We start from the raw sequence: 17,247 nt of genomic DNA, 5'->3' as shown, positions 1-17,247 counted from the left end.
GTATAACGTATTGCTAGGATGTCCGTGGATTCATGAAATGAGGGCAGTCCCATCAACATACCATCAGTGCATTAAGTTTCCTCACAATGGAGCCGAGGTAACCGTCAATGGTGATCCAAATCCATTCATATATTGTAATAACTTGAGATCACATACTGAGACTATCATTCCCAGTAACCGTGAGGCTACTCCCTCTTCGGCATACATTGACCCTGAGTCATTAAAAACCTCGACATCCAAACAAGGTGAACTTAGAGGTAAGTTTCAAGACAAAGGCATGGGAGAATACACTTTGAATCAAACAATGTTTTTACGACAAGTCATGACCTCTCCCAAGGAATATGGGAGGCCACATCCTAACAAGCAAATCTCTATCATGATGCTCAAATGGGATCCTACCATCTTTCAAAAATGGGGTGAACTAGAAGAAGAAAATTTGTATAAAATGCTCTATAAGGACGTTGAAGAGGACACACATGATCAGATTATTATACCCTGTGAGAACTATGGCAAAGGCTTCAAAATTTTGCAAAGATTCGGGTATGATGGAAAAAGCCCTCTCGGACTACGCAAAGAAGGTGTCATGGAGCCCTTGCAACCTGAGCTAACTACAAGAAGAGAACGCTCCAAGGGGCTTGGTTTTCTAAATCCCAGACTACAAAATAAAAGAACAAAAGAGGTATGGCGAATTAAAGTTGCCGAAGTTCAACAAGAAGATTACTATTCCACAGATTCCAATGAGTGGGAATGGGGTTCAGACAAATCCTCCAGTGACTATGAGCTCACTGAAACATTCAGAGAGCCAGATGAACCCACAGAGGAGGAGGAATTTTACAAAAAGTTCAGAGTTGGTCAAGAACCAACCCATAAGGATCCCGCACAAGCTTCGTTTCAAGGTCCTAGGTCAAAATCACATAGGATGAGGACACCTGTCCCAGAAGGCTCTACTAGTGATGACAATTTGGATTCGCTCACGATTGAAACTGATGAGGAGAGTGCCATCGATGACCTCGACAATTACCTTGACATACCCGAATATAACCACATCTTCACTATTGGTCCTGCAAAATCTGAAAACACTAAAGACCTTCCCCTTGTTCACCCCCAACTCATTGACTGGGATCATGAAGGACCAGCACAATTTGATACATTTCAAAATGACGAAGCTATTATCGACTACCTTGGCATTCGAGATGATCTTCCCCCTGGAGACCACAAAGCAGGATACGCCATAGAGCTCAACAACATAGCATACTTTGGTGAGGGTGTCGGGCCTTCTAGTCGCAAAAATGTGAAAATAAAAACAAAACAAGGGTCTTATGGCGAAAACCACACTGTGGCGCTATCTGACTCCAAAAAAGTAAAAAGAAAGGACATATCTGAGGGTGAAAACCTCTCTGAGGCACCCGAAGATGGAAGGCTCGACATTCTCCCAGCATCATACGAGGAAAAATCATCCATGTTGGTAGAGGAGACTATAAAGACAAACATTGGTACAGCAGAGGTTCCACACAACATATTTTTGGCTCAATCATTGACAGAGGCCGAGAGAGCAAAATTCATAAGCTTCTTTAAGGGACGACAAATCAACTTCGCATGGTCTTACGCGGATATGCCTGGGCTAGACCTGGATTTGGTGATGCATCATTTAATAGTCAAACCGGGGGCAAAACCAGTAAAGCAGAAATTAAGGAAAATGCATCCACAGGTGGCATTGCTAGTCAAGGCAGAGCTGGAGAAATTATTGGATGTCGGATTCATACGCCCAATTGATTATCCTGAATGGATTTCCAATTTAGTAGCTGTCAGCAAACCGGATCGCAGCATCCGAATATGTACAGACTTCAGAGATATCAACAAGGCTTGTCCAAAGGACGATTTCCCATTACCAAACATTGACTTGATCGTTGATCTCACAGCAGGCCATGAAATGTTATCTTTAATGGACAGATTTTATGGATATAATCAAATCAGGATTGCACCTGAAGATCAACATAAGACATCATTCACTTGTCCATGGGGAACCTTCTGTTGGAACGTCATGCCCTTTGGGCTGAAAAATGCAGGCGCCACTTATCAAAGAGCGATGACCACTATCTTTCATGATCTCATACATGTAACGGTGGAAGATTATGTTGACGACCTTTTGGTTAAATCAATAGACAGAAATACACACTTGGACATACTTTCAGTTGCTTTTGATAGGCTGGAAAAATACAAGGTAAGATTAAACCCAAAGAAATGTGTCTTTGGAGTAACCTCCGGGAAGCTCCTAGGATTCATTGTGTCTAAAAGAGGAATAGAAGCTGATCCAACAAAAGTCAAGGCTATCTTGGACATGCCGCCACCCAAGAATATCAGTCAACTTCGATCTTTACAAGGGAGACTCCAATCCATACGAAGATTCATAGCACAACTTGCAGATAAGTGTAACCCTTTCCACCACCTGCTACACAAAAACATCAAGTTCAAATGGGATGAGAACTGTCAACAGGCTTTTCAGGCGCTCAAAGACTATCTTTTGAACCTGCCAGTTTTGATGCCACCAATTCCAGATCAACCATTTCTACTTTACATATCAGCTACTCCGACAGCACTGGGGGCACTCCTAGCACAGCAAATACCTGACGGCAAGGAAAAAGCAGTCTACTATATCAGTCGCACATTGGTGGGATATGAGCTAAACTACACACCAATCGAGCGTGAATGTCTCGCTGTGGTCTTCGCTTCACAAAAATTACGACATTATATGCTCACTCACAAGACTAAGTTGATTGCCAGAATTGATCCACTAAAATATCTTCTCAACAAAGCTACACTTACTGGGCGGCTGGCCAAGTGGGTAATGATTTTGAGTGAATTCGACATTGAATACGTGGACAGAAAAGCAATCAAAGGACAAGCCATTGCAGACCAATTGGCAGATGCTCCCATGATAGATGATGCTCCTCTACAGTCAGAATTTCTAGATGAGTCCATTCTAACAATGTCACCTGCAAAGCCATGGCAATTATATTTTGACGGCTCATACACACAGCACGGGGCAGGAGCGGGTATACTCTTTATAACTCCTCAAGGTGATTCTATACCAAAATCATACCGTTTGTCATTTCCTTGCACTAACAATATAGCGGAATATGAGGCATTAACAACTGGGTTAAGAATTGCAGTTCAATGGAAGATCCAAGAACTTCATGTTTTTGGGGATTCTCAACTTGTCATCCGTCAAGCAACTGATGATTACCAAACAAAAGATGAAAAGCTAATGCCTTACAAACAACTGGTAGATGATCTGAAACAACACTTTGCAAAGATAGAGTTTGAGCAGATACCAAGAGAACAGAATCGCGCTGCTGATGCCATGGCTACAATTGCTTCGCTCATTGATCTACCGCAAAATGAGACTTGCTATGAGTTCCTGGTAGACAACCTGCTGATTCCTTCATACGAGATCACTCCTACTGAAATGATATGTGTTGTTGGTCCTGAATCCCAGTTATATGGTTCCATATTCACATACCTTCGTGACAATATCTTACCTCCCGATCTATCGAACAACCAACGCCGCACTTTCATTCGCCAATCCTCCCGATACGTTATCCTAGCTGATATCCTATACCGACGAGGTCTAGATGGCACCCTTCTTAGATGTTTAGAGAGTGACGAAGCTCAGATTGCGTTACGAGAAGTGCACGAAGGGATATGTGGTCCGCATACTAGTGGTCCTACCTTGGCTAAGAAACTCATCAGGACTGGATACTACTGGCCTACTATGGAAAAAGATGCATATCAGTTTGTCAAGAAGTGTAAGCAGTGTCAAATTCATGGAGACCTTATACATGCACCAGCATAGGAACTACAACCACTTGCGTCTCCTTGGCCCTTTTGTCAGTGGGGACTCGATCTCATAGGCAAGATTCACCCTCCTTCTTCCAATGGACATAAATTCATTATCACAGCCACAGAGTATTTCACAAAGTGGATTGAAGCCGTGCCTCTCACACAAGTTACTGGGAAACAAATCGCTACTTTCATCCTGAACTACATCATTTGCCGATACGGGATTCCTACTTCCATTATTACTGATAACGGGCGTCCTTTCAAAAATCAGGATGTTCGTGAACTCTGTGAGCGCTTCCATATATCCCATCGTTCCTCCACACCATATTATCCCCAAGGTAATGGCCAAGTTGAGGCGTCTAATAAAACAATTCTCAAAATCCTTAAAAAGACAGTCGACGACGCTGGCCGTAACTGGCATATCCAACTCAATCCTGCACTTTGGGCCTACCGAACAAGTGTCTGCACGCCTACAGGAGCTACACCCTACTCACTTGTCTACGGCGCTGAAGCCATCTTGCCTATTGAGGTTGAGCTACCTTCTTTACGGGTCTCCTTGAGAAACATAATCAACGATGAAGACTACAGGGTTTCTCGCTTACAAGAACTAGAACTGCTGGAGGAACGAAGGCACACTGCTTTTAATCATCTCAAGGCTTACCAACAACGAATGAGTCGCAGTTACAATCACAAAGTTAAGCCTCACACATTTGAGGTAGGTGACTTAGTACTCAGACAGAACCCCAAGAATCAGCAAGACAGAGATAAGAAGGGCAAGTTCGAACCAAACTGGCTTGGTCCTTACATCATCACAGTAGTATATGGATCTGGGGCATATCAGCTCTCAACTACAGAAGGTGAACCCTTGGAGGATCCTATCAATAGCATGCACCTTCGTAGGTTCTACACATAGCTTTTCAGAGCATCTTAACGCAAAAATACAAAAAAATCAAAAAAATTCAAAAATACAAAAAAAAATTATAAAACAAAAAAAATCGTTACATGGTGAAAACCTGGCCAACAGGCGCCTTGTGACAACAAAAAAATTGAAAAATCCAAAAAAGTAAAGAGAAATAATTTCGTCCAACGGTGAAAACCACTTCGGTGGCGCCCTGGGCAAGTACCATGGTGAAAACTGGGTCACCAGCGCCATGCGTAGAGACTTTTCTCCTCCCTCTTTCAGGATTCTCTTTCATCTTTCACTTTGCACACACTCACAACCTATTCGTTCACAATAAACTTACCCATTCCCATCATGGCTTGTTATTGATCTACCCAAGATTGGTTAGCCATTTATAATAAAACATCCCTTTCCATCCATAATAAATCAGATCCTATCTGTGGCTAAGGCAAAATCCTACGTCTAGTAATGGGTGTGGAACTGAGAACATCACATGTTTCGAGGAGTACAGTTTCTTCCAGCTTCCTTCAGTCTATTCGCGCACAATCCGCAATAAAGCAACATTTGCATCATAGATCCGCAATAAAGTTTCATCTTCTCCGCAATAAAGTATCAGTTTCATGGATTCAGTCAGTTTTAGATGAGACACAGTAGCAACAATGGGCTTCAACAAATCAAATCTTTCAACAGACTCAGACAACATTATGGTTCAGTGCTATCTATCCTTTCTATGAAAGTAAACATTGTGACCACAATCAAATAAGACTTATACAGGTGACAAGAGACACTAAACTTGAGGACTACAGTGGATGTTGGTGTCGAGTCTTGGTTTTCTTTTGATTTTATCTTTTTGGTGACATGTCTTTTAGCTTTTCCAGGATGTCTTTGACTAGAGATTCTATCTCCAGGATGTCTTTGACTAGAAAGGCGAGGATGGGGTATCGTCGCCTATTTGCATTTGCTGTCTGTGGATTGTCTCTTAGTAATGCTATGACTTGTCCAAGGATATGAGGACACTGTGAGTCTAGTGTGAACTGGGGCATTCCTTGTTTGTGACTGTCTTATCTCCATGCAAACAGGTACAATGACTTTCTGGGTCGAACATATGCCTCGATTGTCATAACCTACTTGCCATAATAAAGCTCAATGATGATAATGCACAAGAAGCTCTCTCACTTTCATATCTTCTGTCTTTCATCCCCCCTTTCTTGATTGACTTCCATCGTCCTTCTCGAGTCCGCGTAGCCTGCTATCACATGACTGAGTATAATGACACACCAAAAACATTTGCATTTCATGTAGCTGCACCTACATTACCACATATAAGCATTTCATACATACATATAGATATCACAACTGCATCACATCCTGCACACAACACTTGTTAGCACAATTTACATTTGCATTATCATATTCATCTGCATTACTTACATTCACATTTGCATCATGCATACACATATAGAATCATAAAAGAACAAAAATATATTGCATTGCATCATATAAGCATCCATATCATAAAACATGTATCACATAAGAACATTTCATCACATAAGGTACACATGCATATAGCTGCCGCAAAAATGGATCATCTCTCATATATAATCAAAAGTGTCATGATACAATGATGTCAAAAGAATCATATGGCTACAAAATCACCCACAGGTGTCTACAATACAAAAATGGTACAATACTGATACATAGGGAGCCCTCTAAGGCTATGATGAACTCCCTCCCTCGGAGCCGCTGGCCTCGATGGAGTTTGAGCCCTAGAAGGACCCACCCCAAGATCAACTCTCCTAGCCCCTGTGTCCCCTGCAGCCACCCCTCGTGTCGTCCTATCCAGACAGAGGAACCCACTGATAACTCCTGTCAACACTATTGGTAGTGCTAATCCTGTCCATGTCATGGTATCCCATGCCACATGTCCCACCCTCATCCCTAGTCCTGGATCCTAGAACACTCGTCTCAGTGCATCCCTATCTCCATCTCGATCATAGGGTACTAACTTCCCATCGATCGGTATCCGTAGAATCCTATATACATCCTCCAAGGTGACTGTTATCTCACCCATCGGCAAATGCAAACTACAAGTCTCTGAGTGCCATCTCTCAGCCAGTGCAGTCAGCAATCCCATGTTCACCCAAAACTCAGGCACATACAGAATGTATCTCAATCCCATAACCTCAATCGTAGCTCAGTCCTCAGCTGTCAACTCAGGTCGCAACCTCTGAGTCGATGGGAATCTCTCCCGTGACTCCAGCATCAGCAAGTACTCCTGCAGTCAAGCAAATCAAATCATGTCAGTCATAGTGGCATTCACTGTTTATCACAAAATGCTACTCGCTATCTCAATGCACATAGCTATTTATCCTAGTGACACTCACTGTTCATCACAAAGTGTTGCTATCTATCCTAGTAGTACTCCCTGTTCATCACAAAGTACTACGTGTGTGACACTCCCTGTTCATCACAAAGTGTTACTCACATTCGCACTCCCTGTTCATCACAAAGTGCTGCTCATATTTCAGTACTCCCTGTTCATCACAAAGTACTCTATCTTGGTACTCACTGTTCATCACAAAGTGCCTTGATCTATCTTAGTCTTCCCTAGAGGACCTTCTTGAGTGTATCCTCTCAGCAGCTTATCCAATCGACAGCGTATGTTCATCATAGAACTGCCGATTTGACCTGGAAGACACAAATTCGCATTTTTGGACACAAACACATTTTCTTGACATAAATGCGCATTTATTACATTACCTGGTATGAATTAATGACAATAATAAATGCATCAAAGTACGAGGAGGTTTTGTGGTACTCACTGGCTCTCCTGCCTCTGCTGGCCTCTAGAATCGGTGAACACGGTCGAATCTGTGAACAAAAGCCATCGCTGCTGACTGTTGCTGCTTTATTTTCGCTTTGCACTATGCTCTTGTGACGGTGTAGATGACAATGATGATGTATTTTCCCCCGTGGTCTATCTTATAGATTGCCCTAGCTCTCATTTCCCGAGTCAGTCTTCCTTATCCCGTGACTCTGTCACTTTATCTGATCTATCCATTCTATCCAGTCTTTCTTATCGAGAGATTGTCTGCAATCATTTCAGACATTTTCATCCAATCTCTCGAGGGGGCATATAATTCCCATCTTGGGGCAACTCTGTATCAGTTCATCTTATCTTCTTTGAAACAACGCGACAAGCCGCATTGTCTCAAAGAGGGGCAAAATGTAGACACTCAAAATTGTCATGTTTAATTAAATAAATATTTTATTTATTTAATTATCTAAGCCTAATTCTTCTATTAATTAAATAAATTTTTATTTATTTAATTAATTCATTTATCCTCTTCTAGCCTTATTTCTCATTTAAATAAATACATTTATTTATTTAAATTATCCCTTTCCTAAATTAAATAAATATTTTATTTATTTAATTGTCCTACTTCTTCTATTAATTAAATAAATCTTTATTTATTTAATTAATTCATTATCTTTTTCTACACATGACACATGTCATTCATCTCTTAATTCATACACTACCTACCTCTTTCATTATTTTGGTATTTCTTTTACCTACCCTCTAATCCTAGCTGACCTCTCTTTTTACACCTCTCAATCTTAACCCTCCATTTCATATTGTGTCTTCTATTTAAGGAGATGCCTTCTTCATTATCAAACCCTAATCACTCATCCTAATGACTGATTTTGGAGTACTTGGCTACACTACGATCCTACTTGCAACCACATTCCGTTCTTTGTTGAGCTCTTGTGCATACAAAAATCTGAGAGCAAGCATATCAAACAAGATCAATGGAGATAGGAAGAATGGAGATCAAAACCCTATTGGACATGTGATGGTATAATCTTTGTGATTTTGAGTTATTTTGCATTGTCTTAGGTTATCTTCATATGTTATGGTGGATCTTTGTTCATTGTTAGGCTAGGGTTTGGTGGTTGAATTCATTTAGCCTTTCAATATTGTTATTATTGTTATCCATTTTCACCATAAACAGAGACAAAGGTAAATTCTTGAACTTTCAAGAATACAATAGAGGCTTAGTAAGATTTGGAGATGACAAAGCTTGTTCAATCAAAGGTAAAGGTACAATATCTCTTGATGGTAAGCATAACACTGACAATGTTTACTATGTTGAAGGATTAAAGCATAATCTTTTAAGTGTTGGTCAATTAGTTGAGAAAGGATTTCAGTTACAATTTAAAAATGGAAAATGCAAAATCATGAATAGAACTGGTTTGGAAATTGCAACCGGTAATCAAACTAGAGGTAATATCTTTCATTTGAATAATAGTGAAAAGACATGCTTGATTGCACATATAGATGAAAGTTGGTTATGGCATAAGAGACTCTGTCATGTAAACTTTGATTGCATGGTAATCAGTACTACTAAGGCAGTTAGAGATTTACCTAAAATTGTCAAACCTCAAAATACAATGTAAGGAATGTTGATTTGGAAAGCAAGTTAGAGTTAGTTTCAAAAGTATTCTAGAAAAATCCAATAATGCTCTTGATTTGATTCAAACTGATTTATGTGGTCCAGCTAGAACTAAAAGCTTACAAGGTGATAGATATTTCATGCTAATCATTGATGACTATTCTAGAATGTGTTGGGTTACTTTTCTCAGAAAAAAATCAAAAGCACTTAGAAAGTTTAAACTGTTCAAAGCAATGGTAGAAAATGAAACTGGTAAGAAAATCAAATGTTTAAGATCAGATCAAGGAGGAGAATTCACATCTAGGGATTTTAATACATTCTGTGAAGTGAATGGAATCAGAAGACAACTATCAGCACCTCGGACACCACAACAGAATGGAGTTGTTGAAAGGAAAAACATAACTATCTTGGATGCAACAAGAAGTATGTTATCAGAAGAAAATTTACCACATGTGTATTGGAGAGAAGCAGTCAGTACAACGGTCTATACATTCAACAAAGTTCACATCAAAGGTGAAACCGGTAAGACCCCTCATAAACTATGGTTTGGTAATACTCCTACTCTTAAGTATTTCAGAATTTTTGGAAGCAAATGTTATATCAGAAGAGATGAGTATATTGGCAAATTTGATCCTAGAAATGATGAAGGAATATTTCTTGGTTATTTATCTAAGAGCAAGGCATATAGATGTTTTAATAAAAGATTGCAGAAAATTGTTGAGAGTACAAATGTAGAGATTGATGAACAATTCAGAGGAACTTCAAAGTATATATACTCTGAATCGGCAACAGAAATTGTGACAAATGAACCTAAACTAAATCCACCGGTACAGAATGAAGATCCAATTACCCTGGTACCATCTGAGGATTCCACAGTAATTGAAGAACAACAACAAACAAAGACACCCCGATATGTAAGATTGAATCATTCTGAAGATCAGATAATTGAAAACAAATTTAAAGGAGTTATGACAAGAGGAAGATTGACAAATGAAAAGGTATGTCTTGTTTCTCAAATTGAACTATCATCTGTTAATGAGGCATGTGAAGATAAATTTTGGATTAAAGTTATGGAAGAAGAACTAGAACAAATTGAGAAAAATAACACTTGGACATTAGTTCCCCAGCCTAAAGATAAAAATGTAATTGGAACCAAATGGGTATTCAGAAACAAACTTAATGAAGATGGTAAGGTTGTCATAAATAAAACAAGACTAGTGTGTAAGGGATATTCTCAGAAGGAAGGAGTTGATTACAATGAAACCTTTGCACTGGTAGCTAGAATTGAGGCAGTTAGATTATTCTTGGCTTTTGCAGCACACAAGAACTACAAAGTTTATCAAATGGATATTAAATGTGCATTTTTGAATGGAGATCTTGAAGAGGAAGTATACATTGAACAACCTGATGGATTTTCTTTGACAGATGACAATGATATGGTTTGCAGGTTAAGAAAAGCTCTGTATGGATTAAAACAAGCTCCAAGGGCTTGGTATGCAAGATTGGATAAGTATCTTTTAAAGATTGGTTTTACTAAAGGAAATGTAGACAACAATTTATATTACAAAATAACTAATGATGACATCTTGATTATAGAAGTATTTGTTGATGATATAATTTTTGGAGGAGAAGATGGATTATGTAAAGAATTTTCTATTAAAATGCAGCAAGAATTTGAAATGTTTATGATTGGAGAAATAAAATTTTTTTTAGGATTGCAGATTTCATAGACTGACAAAGGTATATTCTTGAGTCAATCCAAATACTTGAAAGAGTTACTAAAGAAATTTGGGATGGAGAACTCTAAACCGGTAAGCACACCTATGACTACAAATGACAAATTATCTCAAAGAGATGAATCTACACCTGTTAATCCAACTAGATACAAATCTATGATAGGAGGTTTACTGTACTTGACACAAACCAGACCTAATATTATGAATGCAGTATGTATTGTTTCAAGATTTCAAAGTAATCCTAGAGAAAATCATGAATCAGTTGTAAAAAGGATTTTCCGGTACTTACAAGGCACTATAAATCTTGGATTATGGTATCCTAGAGATGAAAATTTTGATCTATGTGCATACACAGATGCAAATTGGGCAGGAGATGTGGATGATAGGAAAAACACCACCGGCGAAGCATTCTTTCTTGGAAACAGATTATTTTCTTGGTTAAGTAAGAAACAGAGTTGTACATCTTTATCAACAGCAGAATCAGAATATGTTGCAGCAACAACTAACTGTACACAGGTACTATGGCTTAAGAAAATATTGAAAGATATAAAGGTAAAATGCAAGGAACCGATTACTATCTATTGTGATAACATTGCAGTAATTGATATATCTAAGAATCCAGTACTACATTCGAAAACAAAACGTGTTTCTATCAAACTGAATTTTCTAAGAGAAAAAGTTGAAGAAAAGGAGATAAAACTAGTTTATGTGAATACTAAAGAACAACTTGCAGATATTTTCACAAAACCTTTTCCTAAGGAGACTTTTGAATATCTTAGAGATCAGCTTGGAGTCATACCACCACCGGTAGAGACTTAGGAAGTTGATGATTGTCATCAACTAGCAAAATTAACAGAGAAATCTTTTATTCCGATCTTTGATGAGGAAGCTACTTCTCAGGGAGAGTAGTTGGTATATTGAATTGATTGGTATTTTGTATATGAACTTGGTTTTATTATAACTTTGGCATTTGATGTCAAAGGGGGAAAGATATCTATGGAAAAACCTATGGAAAAACACATTATCTTTTAAGGAGATATTGGTATGAAAAAATTTGGTGGAAAAACTTTAGATAACACATGTTGCTCCCAGGGGGAGAGATTGTTGTTTGGGAGAGACTATTACTCTCTGTATGTATTTTGATTTCTTGTTAAAATCTTTTTGGAGATTCTTGGTTTTTGGTATTTGACATTTCTGTTTTGGCACTTTGATGGTTTTTCCATCTTGTGTTACCATCAATGCCAAAGGGGGAGATTGTTGGTATTTTGGTATGGTTTTGTCATTGATGTCAACACCTACTAAAACACCAGCACTTTGGAGATCCAACAACATTCACCGGCAAGGAAGTAACTATTGCACAGTTACTAATATATGGTTCACCGACAGAATATAATGATCACCGACACTTGGAATGATATGGAAGGCACTTGGTAATGTCGAAGACATCATGTGGACATCTTATCTTAATGAACTAATCATTAGTATATTCATATTTGTATATTTGCTTTTACCGACAAATAAGTCTAGGGTTACACCAATAGGTTTATCTTTTTCAGATCAGCATGGCATGCTATGGAGATGATTAATTATTGTTGTAAATGCATTAAGCCAACATGTTCAATCGGATATTGCATCGGATATTATATTGTTTGTAAAATGTTTTTATTGTAATATCTTGTAGAACCGACCTACTAAAATTGGTCTTAGGTTATGGTATAAATGTAAGATCAAATGTGGAATGCGAAAAAGAATTGTGTGAAGGTATATGCGAGATTAAGCAGTGCTATACACACAGACATCATTTGAAGGTGAAGCTAGGTATTTGTGAAAGCATATCAGCATTACACCGGTACTGAATCAAGCATATGAAGATGCTATTTTGTGTAGTACATTCTTATTGGATTTAACCATCCAACTGTAGTTAGTGTGACTCCCATTTTGTGATTGAGCAGTGAGCTCTAGGTGCTTGGCCTTTCTGCATGTGCAGACCCCATTTATGTACACTTACTATCTGCAGTAGTATCATCTGATTGTGGGTAAGGTTTCCTACCGTGGTTTTTCCCTTTACAGGGTTTCCATGTACAAATATTGGTGTTATGTGTTGTGGATGACTTTGTCTTTATGTTTCATGCTTTAATCTTTACCGGTATAGCAATTAATTGTTAACACTGTTTACCGACATACTTAACTGGTTTACCGGTATTAAGCATTAAGTTGGTTAAGTTGTTTTTGGTTTGAATTTAGTTGACAACTGATTCACCCCCCCCCCCCCCCCCCTCTCAGTTGTATCCGGGACCTAACAGTATGAGGGTTTGCCTAAGTTAGACCTCGGTTAGGAATTAAACTCCACCATTATGATGATGATGAAGATGTTAAAATGAGGGGTTGAGAGTTGTATTTATACACAACCTCATGAAACATGTAGAAAATTTCAAAGAAGGCTGACAATGGGAGCACTTTCCTACTCAACAACATTTTCACCATTGAGGGTTCAAATCTGGGCTTGGAATGGAAGGACTGTAGTGCCTAGTCTAGGAGGTCTATGGCACTTAACACCATGGTCCTATAATTTTGGCCACAAATTGAGTCAATGAGCATAAAAAGGTGTTAAGCTTCCATATTTAGCTATGGCTTGAGCATTGTAGACACCTAAAATTGTCTTGTCTAATTAAATAAATATCTTTATTTATTTAATTATTTTAAGCCTAATTCTTCTATTAATTGAATAAATCTTTATTTATTTAATTAATTCATTTATCCTCTTCTAGCCTTATTTCTCATTTAAATAAATACATTTATTTATTTAAATAATCTCTTTTCTAAATTAAATAAAGTATTTATTGAATTGATCACACTTCTTCTATTAATTAAATAAATCTTTATTTATTTAATTAATTCATTACCCTTTTCCACCTATGACATGTGTCATTCATCTCTTCATTCCTACACTACCTACCCTCTCATTATTTTCTTATTTCTTTTACCTACCCTTTAATCCTAACCGACCATCTATCTTTTACACCTCTCAATCTTATCCTTCTATTTCTTATAGTGTCTTCTATATAAGGAGACGTTTCCTTCATTATCAACCCTAATCAAGCCTTCTAGCATTCAAACTTTCATATGCGATCAAGCCTACTTACAACCACATTTCCGTTCTTTGTTGAGTTCTTGTGTACACATAAAATCTGAGAGCAAATATATCAAGCAAGATCAATGGAGATAGGAAGAATGGAGATCCAAACCCTATTGGACATGTGATGGTATAATCTTTGTGATTTTATTTGATTTGCATTTTCTTAGGTAATCTTCATATGTTATGGTGGATCTTTGTTGTTGTTAGGCTAGGGGTTTTTTGGTTGAATCTATTTAGTCTTTCAATATTGTTGTTTCCATTTTTACCATAAACATTTTGGCACACCTCGTGGGACATGATTTTTTGTTACATCTATGTTTTTTTGTAGGTTTTTCTAACCCTATATTGTTGTTTTGTAAAACAATTTGGAGAATAACCTTCTGCAACTAGGTTTTTGGACACAAAATCAAGATCTTGGAGAGATTTGATCTAATCTCACATATGGCTTTAAATTTTTGTACCAAATTTTTGTGGCAGGTTGAAGACAACATCAAGAGCTCTCAAGACAAAATTCAAAAATTTTGGAGCACATTTGCATTTTATATGAACTTTTTATGAATTTTCATAAAAAAATAGTTTTGAGAGCAAATGAGAATTTTTTTCGGATTTTCTTACAATTTTGGAAATCTCTTTGAAGATCTATTCTTTGTAATTTTAATTTCCTAAAAAATTGGATCTTTAAAAATTAGGGTTTTTCATTATTTTGATTAGATCTCACAAACGGATTTGAATTTTAACATAAAATTTTTGTTGCAGGTCAAGAAAATTATCAGAGGCGCTCAGCACAAAAATCAGATTTTTTGTAGCATATTAAATTTTCTATAAATTTTTTATGCATTTTCATAAAAAATTAATTTTGAGAGAAAATGAGTGAATTTTTCAGATTTGGAAAGTTAGCATAATTATACATAGGATTTTTTCTTTTTTCTTTTAATTTTCATGCAAAATAATTCCTAAAAAAATGGATCTTTAAACATTAGGGTTTTCCATTATTTTGGTCATATCTCACAAACTCCTTGGAATTTTTACAGAAATGTTTTTATGTAGGTTTGGAATGCTATCAAAAGTTTCCAGTAAAAAAATCAGATTTGTTGGATCAATTTTGCATTTTCTATGAATTTTATGATTTTTCATAAAAAATTAATTTTTGGAGCAAATTAGAAACTTTCTTGGATTTTCTTACACTTCTGGAAAAGTCTTGAAATTTTATAGGTGGTATGTTTTTATGATGCAAAATAACTCATGGAAAATCAGATCTTTGAATCGATCAAAACAATGTCTTGTCGAAGGCCCCTATTTCACAAAGTCTTTTGGATCTTGAATTTACCTAACTTGTGTGCTTGCAGGAGGGGTATTATTGCAAAATTACTAACAAATCTTTGTTGCAGAATTTTGGCGATGATTTTTTATCTTTATTATGTGCCTTGTTTTCATAGATTACCAAACACTTCAATTGGTGCACTAAAATTGAACCAGTGTCTTTTGTGTCTTGAGAAATAGGCTTTTTTTGTTTAATCTTTGGAGGGTCTGTCTCCCTGTGTGGTCATTAGGACTACTAGTGAGGAGAGAATGACCCAAGTGGTAGTGAGGAAAACCCACCTCTTTCAAACCACTATAAATAAGTGTATCCATGATGAAAGCCATGGGTAACGTGTGTTGATTAGTTCATACCGGCACCAGAGAGTTTTTTAGTGGCGAATCTTCGCCAATTGGCGAATTCCGCGTGAATAGTCTGGGGAAACATCGTGGTCAAATCGCCCGATATTTTGCTGTTAATGGTACACTGTAGAATCTGGCTTCGCCATTGACCACACACCGTCAATGTGCATGCCCGTAATATTCACTTGGAATCACTCGGAAGTGGGTATTAGATCACCTCTATTATCCGCCAGCAATAGTAAAACGACCACATACCCAAGACCTAATTCACCAATGGTAAATTAAATGTTCATTGCACGCATTGGCCAAATTCGCCAATATCAATTAAAACATTATAAGCATTTGAGGACCAATTTCACCTCGCTTAAATTAAATGTTCATTGCACGCCTGCGCAATTTGCCAAAAATGCAATTAAATTAAATGTATATTGGCAATTGCGACGCCCGGGCCCCGCACAATTCACCAAAAATGCAATCATGGATTGCTATTAATACACTCTTTCTTACAATTTGTTCCTGTTTGATTAGTAAATTGGGAGCTCTTGAGTCTTGATCCGCATTCCGCAAATTGAGTTGGAAAGTCAAAGTTCATTGTAGGGCGGAGGGCCAAAGTTACAATCCTACAACGCAGGTCCAAGCATTCCTGATTCCTGATTCAGAGAATTGAGAAGGCATAAAGGTGAGTAATCATTTCTTCATACTTGATAGTATTAGTTTTAACTTTTAATTCGTAGTGAGAGGTCAAGACTCAAGATGTCACAGTCAGACATGGGTGAGATTCCTTAGGGTGGTGAAGGGATTGAGATGTCACACAAGGGTGAGACTGAGACTCCTTAGGGTGGTGAAGGGATTGGGATGTCAGACAAGGGTAAGACTCCTCAGGGTGGTGAAATTGAAGGGATTGAGAGGCCATCAAAATGACCAAAAATTAAACTTAAAGATACTACCATAAAGTCTTTCTTTGGAATTGGCAAAGTTTTTGGTCCATCAACTTCTGGAGTTGCAGAAGCCATTCACAGTAGCTCACCACCACCACAAGGTGGGATTATCATTGAGTTAAATGCATCAAATGAGGATGACAATACCAACATGGCAGAATATGTTCTAAGGGATACACACAATGAGATAATTCACTCGGATGCAAATGCTAGTCCTGAAGATGATGTTAGTAGGAAGAAAAGAAAAAGGAAAGTAAAAATGGGGCGAGAGTGGGAGATGACAAGGAGTTTTAAGATTGATTGGGTAGAAAAGTACCCATTCATTGAACCAGTCCCAAACAATGATGAACAACCAACAGAATGCAGGTGTAAGATTTGTAGCTGGAAAACTAAAAGAGAGAAGTAGATGCAGCTAAAGCTTGACACCATAGAAAATCATATTGGTAAGGTTTATGAAAAACAGATCATAGATGGGAAGGAAACACGAGTAGTAAGATGGAAATCAAAGGAAGAATGTCTTCATGTTAAGTATGCTCCGGAATATGAAGAGCATAACCACAAAATGACACTGATTGGTAATAGT

Source organism: Cryptomeria japonica, chromosome 1, assembly GCF_030272615.1.
Source record: "Cryptomeria japonica chromosome 1, Sugi_1.0, whole genome shotgun sequence".
In the NCBI taxonomy this organism is placed as follows: Eukaryota; Viridiplantae; Streptophyta; class Pinopsida; order Cupressales; family Cupressaceae; genus Cryptomeria; species Cryptomeria japonica.
The sequence above is the reverse complement of the archived record's forward strand: the minus strand, read 5'-3'. Positions refer to the sequence as shown.